This window comes from Martes martes (genome assembly GCF_963455335.1).
Source record: "Martes martes genome assembly, chromosome: X".
NCBI classification, from domain to species: domain Eukaryota; kingdom Metazoa; phylum Chordata; class Mammalia; order Carnivora; family Mustelidae; genus Martes; species Martes martes.
This window is the reverse complement of record NC_137897.1, coordinates 77,570,686-77,580,292: the sequence shown is the minus strand read 5'-3', so window position 1 is coordinate 77,580,292 and position 9,607 is coordinate 77,570,686.

The window sequence follows — 9,607 nt, the reverse complement described above, 5'->3', positions numbered from 1 at the left end:
TTTTAATGCCAGTACCATACTGTTTTGATTACTATAACTTTGAAATGTAACTTGAAGTCTGGAATTGTAATAACTCCAACTTTGTTTTTCTTTTTCAACATTGCCTTGTGTATTCAGGGTCTTTTGTGTTTTCATGCAAATTTGAGATTGTTTGCTTTATATGTGTGAAAAATCCTGTTGTTATTTTGATAGAATTGCATTGAATGTGTAGATTGCTTTGGGTGATACAGGCATTTTAATATTTGTTCTTCCAATCCATGAGCATGGAGTGCCTTTTCATTTCTTTGTATCATTTTCAATGCTTTCATAAGCATTCTATATTTTCACTGTACAGATCATTCACCTCTTCGGTTAAGTTAGTTCTTAGGTACCCTATTATTTTTGATGCAATTACAAATGGGATTGTTTTCTTAATTTCTCTTTCTACTGTTTCACTTTTGGTGTATAGGAATGCAACAGATTTCTGAACATTTATTTTGTATCCTATGACTTTACTGAATTCATTTATCAGTTCCAGTAGTCTTTTGGTGGAATAGCTCAGGTTTTCTGTATATAGTATCATGTCATCTGCAAATAGTGAGAGTTTGACTCCTACCTTATCATTTGGAATGCCTTTTCTTCCTTTTTGGGTTTTTTTTTTGAACTGTATATTATGTTTTATTATTCATTTTCCAAGTTTATCAAGATGCAATTGCCAAATAACATGGTATAAGTCTAAGGTGTACTATGTATTGATTTGATACACTTATATATTATGAAATGATGACTGCCTTAGCATTAGCTGACACCTCTATCACCTCATGTAAATACTCTATTTTTTTTGTGGTGAGAACATTTAAGATCTACTCTCCTAGCAACTTTCAAGTATATAATACAGTATTGGGGGTTTTTGTGTTTTTTTTTAATTTAATTTTTTTCAGTGTTCCAAAAATTATTCTTTTTCGTTGTCTGATTGCTGTAGGTAGGACTTCTGGTACCATGTTGAATAAAAGTGGTGAGAGTGGACATCCTTGTGTTTTTCTGACCTTAGAAGTAAAGCTCTCAATTTTCCCCATTGAATATGACATTCACTGTGGATTTTTCATATATGGCCTTTATTATGTTGAGGCATGTTCCCTCTAAACCTACATCCTTAAGGATTTTTTATCATGAATGGATGTTGTACTTTTTCAAATACATTTTCTGCATCTATTGAAATGATCATATCTTTTTGTCCTTTCTTTTATTGATGTGATGTATCATGTTGATTGATTTGTGAATATTGAACCACCCTTGCATAGTGGAAGTAAATGCTGCTTGAGCACGGTGAATGCTTTTTTTAAAGTAATGTTTGATTCAGTTCCCTAGTATTCTGTTGAGACTTTTTGCATCTACGTTCATCAGAGATAGTGACCTATAGTTCTCTTTTCTTGTGGCATCTTTAACTGCTTTTGGTATCAAGTTAATTAATACCAGCCTCATAGAATGAATCTGAAAGTTTCCTTATTCTTCTATTTTTTGGAATAGTTTGAGAAGATTAGCTATTAACTCTCCTTGAAGTGTTTGGTAGAATTCCCCTGTGCAGCCTACTGGTCCTGGGCCTTTGCTTATTGGAATTTTTTTTATATTACTGATTCAATCTCCTTGCAATAATCAATCTGTTCAAATTTTCTATTTCTTCCTGTTTCAGTTTTGGTAGGATTTATGTTTCTAGAAATTTATTCACTTCTTCTAGGTTGTCTAATTTGTTGGCATAGTTTTTCATATTCTCTTACAATTGTTTGTATTCCTGTGGTGTTGATTACTATTTCTCCTTTTTCATTTGTGATTTTACTATTTGACTCTTCTCTCTCTCTCTCTCTCTGTCTTTGATGATTCTGATTAGAGTTTTATCAATTTTGTTGATCTTTTAGAAGAAACTGCTCCTGGTTTCATTGATCTGTTCTACTGCCTTTTAATTTCCTATACCATTTATTTCTGCTCTAATCTTTATTATTTCTTTCCTTCTGCTTGTTTTAGGTTTTTGCTCTTTTCCTAGCTCCTTTAGGTGTACATTTAGGTTATTTATTTGGAATTTTTTTTCTTCTTGAAGTAGGCCTGTATTGCTATAAATATCTCTCTTAGAACCACTTTTGTCTCCTCCCAAAGGTTTTGGACTGTTGTGTTTTCATATTTGTTTTTGTGTACCTTTTGACTTATTTGATTTCTTGGCTGACCAATTCATTGTTTAGTAGCATATTATTTAAACTCCATGTATTTGTGGCCTTTCCAGATTTTTTTCTTGTGGTTGATTTCTAGTTTCATGGTATTGTAGCCACAAATGATGCATGGTATGACTTTGTTCTTTTTTAATTTGTTGAGATTTGTTTTGTGGTCTCATACGTGAGCTATTCTGGAGAATGTTCCATGTGCACCTGAAAAGAATGTGCTGTCTGCTGTTTTAGAATAGAATGTTCTGAATATATCAGTTAAGTCCATCTTATTCAGTGTGCTGTATAAAGCAACTATTTCCTCATTGATTTTCTGTGTGCACAATCTGTCCATTAACATAAGTGGGGTGTTAATGTCCCCTACTAGTCTTGTTTTACTATTGATTAATTTCTTTTTCTTTGTTATTAATGGTTTTACATATTTGGGTGCTCCTGTTTTAGATGCATAAATATTTACAGTTGTTATATCTTCTTGTTGGATGTCCCCTTAATTACCATACAGTGTCTTTCTTTGTGTCTTTTAAAGTCTATTTTGGCTCATATAAACATTACTACTCTGGCTTTATTTTGACATACATTTGCATGATTAATATTTCTCCATCCCCTCACTTTCAATCTGCAGGTGTCTTTAGGACCATAATGCATCTATTGTGGGCTGCATATAGGTGGGTCTTTTTTTTAAGATTTATTTATTTGAGAGAGAGAGCATGAGTGAGGGAAGGAGCAGAGGGAGAGAATCTTCAAGCAGACTCCCCACTGAGTGTAGAGCCCAAGAGTCAGACCCTTAACTCACTGAGCTATGTAGGCACCCCTGGGTCTTGCTTTTTTTATCCACTCTGTCACCTTATGTGTTTTGATTGGAGCATTTAATATATTTACATTCAAAGTAATTACTGATAGATATGTATCTATTGCCATTTTATTACTTGTTTTGTGGAGTTTTTTTTAGTTGTTCTCTGATTCTTTCTTCTCTTTCTCCCGTGATTTGTTGGTTTTCTTTAGTGATACACTTTTGTTCCTTTTTCGTTATTCTTTGCATATCTATTAATGGTTTTTGTTTTATAGTTACCATTAAGTCTGTGTATAGCACCTTCTGCTTATATCAGTCTATATTAAGTTGATGATTGCTTAAGTTCAAATCCATCCTTTACTCCTCTCCACCACCCACATTTTAGTTATATGGTTTCATATTTCACAACCTTTTATTTTATGAATCTCTTGAGTTGTTTTTACAGGAATACTTATTTTTACTACTTTTGACTTTCCTACTGTTCATACTCTCACTTATGGCCTTTCCTTCCTCCTCAAAGTGTCCCCTTTAATATTTCTTGTAGGGGTGGTTTAGTGGTTATGATCTCTATTTGTTGCTTGTCTGAGAAATTCTTATCACCCTTTCCATTCTGGATGATAGCCTTGTTGAATATAGTATTCTTGGCTGCCCTTTTTTTTTTTCCTTTCAGCACTTCAAATATACTATTCCACTCCCTTCTTGCCTGCAAAGTTTCTGCTGTATTATCAGCAGAAAGACTTATGGGGTTTTCCTTGTATGTAGCTATCATCTTTTCTCTTGCTGCTTTTAAAATTGTCTCTTTATCACTAATTTTTAACAACTTTATTATTATGTGTCTTTGTATGGACCTCCTGGGGTTGGTTTTCTTGGGGATTTCTGTGCCTCCGGGATCTGGATATCTGCTTCCTTCTCCAGATTAGGTAAGTTTTCCCCTAATATTTCTTCAAATAGTTTTTCTGCCCTCTTTTCTCTCTTCTTCTGGGATCCCTAAATGGTAATGTTATTATGCTTAATGGAGTCAATGAATTCCCTAAGTCTATTGTCATTTTGCATAATTTTTATCTCTCATCTGCTCAGTTTGATTAATTTCCATTATTCTGTTCTCCAGGCCTCTAATTCATTCCTCTACTTCTGCTATTCATTCCATCCAGTGTATTTTTAATTTCATTTATTGTGCTCTTCCTCTCTAACTGGTTTATTTTTATCTCTTTGCTAAGGATCTCACTAATGTCCTCCACATTTATCTCAAGTCCAGTGAGTATCTTTATATTATTTTAAATTCTCTACCAGGCATGTTACTTATTATATAAATTTCACATACATCTCTTGCTGTGGTTTTGTCCTATTCTTTCATTTGTGATGTATTATTCTGTTTCCTCAGGTTGCCTAACTCTCTGTATCTTTTTCTCTGTGTTAGGAAAGGCAGCTACGTCTCTTGCTTTTGAAAGAGAGGGCAGGACCTGCACTTTTAACTAGGTGGCACTGGTCCTCCTCCACAGGAAACACATAGCCATCAGGGAGACCTGGGCCAGCTGGGGACACTCCACAAAGCAAGCACAGGTGAGCAGGTGGGAGCACAGTACCACAAGCTGTGTGCATCTATCCTTCTCCACTAGGGAATGCACAGCTGCTGTGGAGACAAGGATCATACAGTGGAGCCATTTTAGAGAATATCTTTCCTGAAGAAAAGATTTTTGATGAGTGACTCTACTGAAAGGGATTTTAAAAACCTGGATCTAGGGGCACCAGGGTGGTTCAGTCAGCTAAGCATCCAACTCTTGGTTTCAGCTTGAGTCATGATCTCAGGGTCATGAGATCAAGGCCCACGTCAGGCTCTGTGCTCAGCAGGGACTCTGCTTGTGATTCTTTCTCTCCCTCTCTCCCTGCCCCTCCCCATGCTCTCTTTCTCTCTCTCTTTCTCTCTCAAATAAATAACTTAATTAAAAATTCACTTTTGCTTTTGTTTCCTTTGTCTTTGGAGACATATCTTGAAAGAAGTTGCTGTGGCCGATATCGAAGAGGTTACTGCCTATGTTCTCCTCTAGGAATCTGATGGATTCCTGTCTCGTGTTGAGGTCTTTTAACCATTTCGAGTTTATCTTTGTGTATGGTATAAGAGAATGGTCGAGTTCCATTCTTCTACACATAGCTATCCAATTTTCCAAGCACCATTTATTGAAGAGACTGTCTTTTTTCCACTGTATATTTTTTCCTGCTTTATCTAAGATTAGTTGACCATAGAGTTGAGGGTCCATATCTGGGCTCTCTACTCTGTTCCACTGGTCTATGTGTCTGTTTTTATGCCAGTACCATGCTGTCTTGGTGATCACAGCTTTGTGGCAAAGCTTGAAATCAGGTAACATGATGCCCCCAGTTTTGTTTTTCTTTTTCAACATTTCCTTAGCAATTTGGGGTCTCTTCTGATTCCATGCAAATTTTAGGATTATTTGCTCCAGGTCTTTGAAAAATACTGGTGGAATTTGATCAGAATGGCAATAAAAGTATAGATCGCTCTAGGCAGTATAGACATTTTAACAATGTTTATTCTTCCAATCCAAGAGCATGGGATGGTCTTGCATCTTTTTGTGTCTTCTTCGATTTCTTTCATGAGTGTTCTGTAGTTCCTTGAGTACAGATCCTTTACCTCTTTGGTTAGGTTTATTCCCAGGTATCTTATGGTTCTTGGTACTATAGTAAATGGAATTGATTCTCTAATTTCCCTTTCTGTATTTTCATTGTTAAGGTATAAGAAAGCAACTGATTTCTGTACATTGACTTTGTATCCTGCCACATTACTGAATTGCTGTATGAGTTCTAGTAGTTTGGGGGTGGAGTTTTTTGGGTTTTCCATATAAAGTATCATGTCATCTGTGAAGAGAGAGAGTTTGACTTCTTCATTGCCAATTTGGATACCTTTTATTTCTCTTTGTTGTCTGAATGCTGTTGCTAGGACTTCTAATACTATGTTGAACAAGAGCGGTGAGAGTGGGCATCCTTGTCGTGTCCTTGATCTCAAAGGGAAGGCTGTCAGCTTTTCCACATTGAGGATGATATTTGCTGGGTTTTTCATAGATAGATTTTATGAAGTTGAGAAATGTTCCCTCTATCCCTATACTTTGAAGCATTTTAGTCAGGAACGGATGCTGGATTTTGTCCAATGCTTTTTCTGCATCAATTGAGAGGACCATGTGGTTCTTCTCTCTTTCTTATTGATTTGTTCTATCACATTGATTGATTTGCAAATGTTGAATCATCCTTGAAACCCAGGGATGAATCCCACCTGGTCATGGCGGATAATCTTTTTAATGTACTGTTGGATCCTATTAGCTAGGATCTTGTTCAGAATCTTAGCATCCATGTTCATTGGGGATATTGGTCTGAAATTCTCCTTTTTGGTGGGGTCTTTGCCTGGTTTGGGGATCAGGGTAATGCTGGCTTCATAAAAAGAGTCTGGAAGCTTTCCTTCTGATTCAGTTTTTTGAAACAGCTTCAGTAAAAGATGTTTCTTCTTTGAAAGTTTGGTAGAATTCCCCAAGAAATCCGTCAGGTCCTGGGCTCTTGTTGTTTGGGAGGTTTTTGATCACTGCTTCAATCTCGTTACTAGATATCAGTCTATTCAGGTTGTCAATTGCTTCCTGGTTCAGTTTTGGAAGTTTATAGTTTTCCAGGAATGCATCCATTTCATCTAGGTTGCTTAACTTATTGGCATATAACTGTTGATAATAATTTCTGATGATTGTTTCTATTTCCTTGGTGTTAATCATGATCTCTCCCTTTTCATCCATAATTTTATTAATTTGGGCCTTCTCTCTTTTCTTTTGGATTAGTTTAGCCAATGGTTTATCAACCTTATTGATTCTTTCAAAAACCCAGCTTCTAGTTTCATTGATGCGTTCTACTGTATCTCTAGTTTCTATCTCATTGATCTCTGCTCTAAACTTGATTATTTCCCTTCTTGTGTGTGGAGTTGGCTTAATTTTGGGACTTCATCAAGATCAAAAGCTTCTGCACAGCAAAGGAAACAGTCAACAAAACAAAGAGGCAACCCACGGAATGGGAGAAGATATTTGCAAATGACAGTACAGACAAAAGGCTGATATCCAGGATCTATAAAGAACCCCTCAAACTCAACACACACATAACAGATAATCATGTCAAAAAATGGACAGAAGACATGAACAGACACTTCTCCAATGAAGACATACAAATGGCTAACAGACACATAAAAAAATGTTCATCATCACTAGCCATCAGGGAGATTCAAATCAAAACCACACTGAGATACCACCTTACACCAGTTAGAATGGCCAAAATTAGCAAGACAGTAAACAACGTGTGTTGGAGAGGATGTGGAGAAAGGGGAACCCTCTTACACTGTTGGTGGGAATGCAAGTTGGTACAGCCACTTTGGAAAACAGTGTGGAGATTCCTTAAGAAATTAAAAATGGAGCTTCCCTATGACCCTGCAATTGCACTACTGGGTATAACTGTTGATATACTGCAAATGCACTACAGATGTAGTGAAAAGAAGGGCCATCTGTACCCCAATGTTCATAGCAGCAATGGCCACAGTCACCAAACTGTTGAAAGAACAAATATGCCCTTCAACAGATGAATGGATAAAGAAGATGTGGTCCATATACACTATGGAGTAGTATGCCTCCATCGGAAAGAATGAATACCCAACATTTGTATCAACATGGACGGGACTGGAAGAGAGTATGCTGAGTGAAATAAGTCAAGCATAGAGAGTCAATTATCATATGGTTTCACTTATTTGTGGAGCATAAGAAATAACCCAGAGGACATGGGGAGATGGAGGGAGAAGGGAGTTGGGGGAAACTGGTAGCAGGGGATGAAGCATGAGAGACTTTGGACTCTGAAAAACAATCTGAGGGTTTTGGAGGGGTGGGGGGTGGAAGGTTGGGTGAGTCTGGTGGTGGGTATTATGGAGAGCATGTATTGCATGGAGCACTGGGTGTGGTGCATAAACAATGAATTCTGGAACACTGAAAAGAAACTTAAAAAATAAATAAAAATTTTAAAAAACTTAATTAAGTTTCTTACAAAAACACACACATTCAGTACACACACACATACACACACATCCATGCACACATACACCCCAGATATTGAAATAAATTCTCAGACCCTTCTTGTAGCAAAAAAATCTTGTGTTCTGTGATCATGCTAAGTTTTTTTTAAATGTTCATGTGAAGTAATACTCTAGCAGTAAAAAAAAAAAAAAAAAAAAGGCTAAAGTGCCATTTACTCTCACATTCCTTACATCCAGAAAATAATTATTAGCTGGGTGGTAAAATTAGTTCTAAAACTTAAAAATCTTCTAATGGACACTGTTACTTGTGCAATACATGTATTTAACTTCATTGTCACTTAAATGCACAGAACAGTCTCTAGCTGAAAGAACAACTCTAGACAAGACCTAAGCTGGTGTTTCTTAAAGCAAGTGCTGCATGGTGGTGTAAAGAGAATGGACAGCACAACATATAAAAATCAGGGTCCGCAGAGCAGATGAAACAAGACAGAATGAGGGGCTGAAACTGTTGCATGACTCCAAACTCCATTGAGTGTTTAAATAACAAATACCTAAACATATTCTTCCCTTAACCAATCATAGAAAATAAACATATTATGGAAAACACTTCCATATAGTTCTCAAGCAAAAAGAACTTTCTGGAACTTTCTAGTATTTATGTAGCATAGGAATCATTAAAGTGATTTTGGTAGAAGTCTGGATGCTAAATCACATCTAGGATGTTCCCTTCAGACTTTCTCTAGACTAACAAGAAAGTTATTTGTGTGTTTGCAATGGAGGTGGGGAGCAGAGAATGAGAAAGAGAATATATGAAGATGTATACAGAGATAAATACATTAGGCATACACAGATATATTTTCTGTAAAAGCTCTACATACTCTCCTTTTCACATATATATATATATAGTCAATAAATATATTTTTATTGACAACTTCTCATGTCAATAAAATATACTTCCATAACATCAATTACCAATCAGATACACCCTACACTATCATAGTTTCATCTATAACTATTTCTACTTAAATAATGGAGAAATATATAAATTACTTTGTATTTTCCTCATAACCCTGATTTGCCATATCTTCTCTACTCTTAGTATTTTTATATATTCTCCAGATATATTTTATGTATATTTGTATATAACTCAAATGCTATATATTCATTCATAAATATGTTTATTTAAAACCAGGTAACATTAGGGGGACCCGGGTGGCTCAGTTGGTTAAGCATGCAACTCTTCGTTTTTTTTTTGGCTCAGGTCATGATCTCAGGGTCATGAGCTTGAGCCCTGTGTCAGGCTCCAGTCTCAGTGAGGAATCTGCTTCTGTTTCTCTTTCTCTCCCTCTCCCTCTGCCCTGCCCACCACTTGTGCTTCCTCTCTAAATCTTTTTTAAAAAATAAATAAAACTAAGTAACATTATATATACGATTTTATGCATTTATTTGTGTGTCTCAATCTGTCTATTTGCTTTTCTTTAATTTCATTGTTGTTGAACAACTGTGGATGTTTGCCATTGTTTTTCACCTTTGATTTGTTTGTTAATAAAATTGTTAATAAAACATCACTGT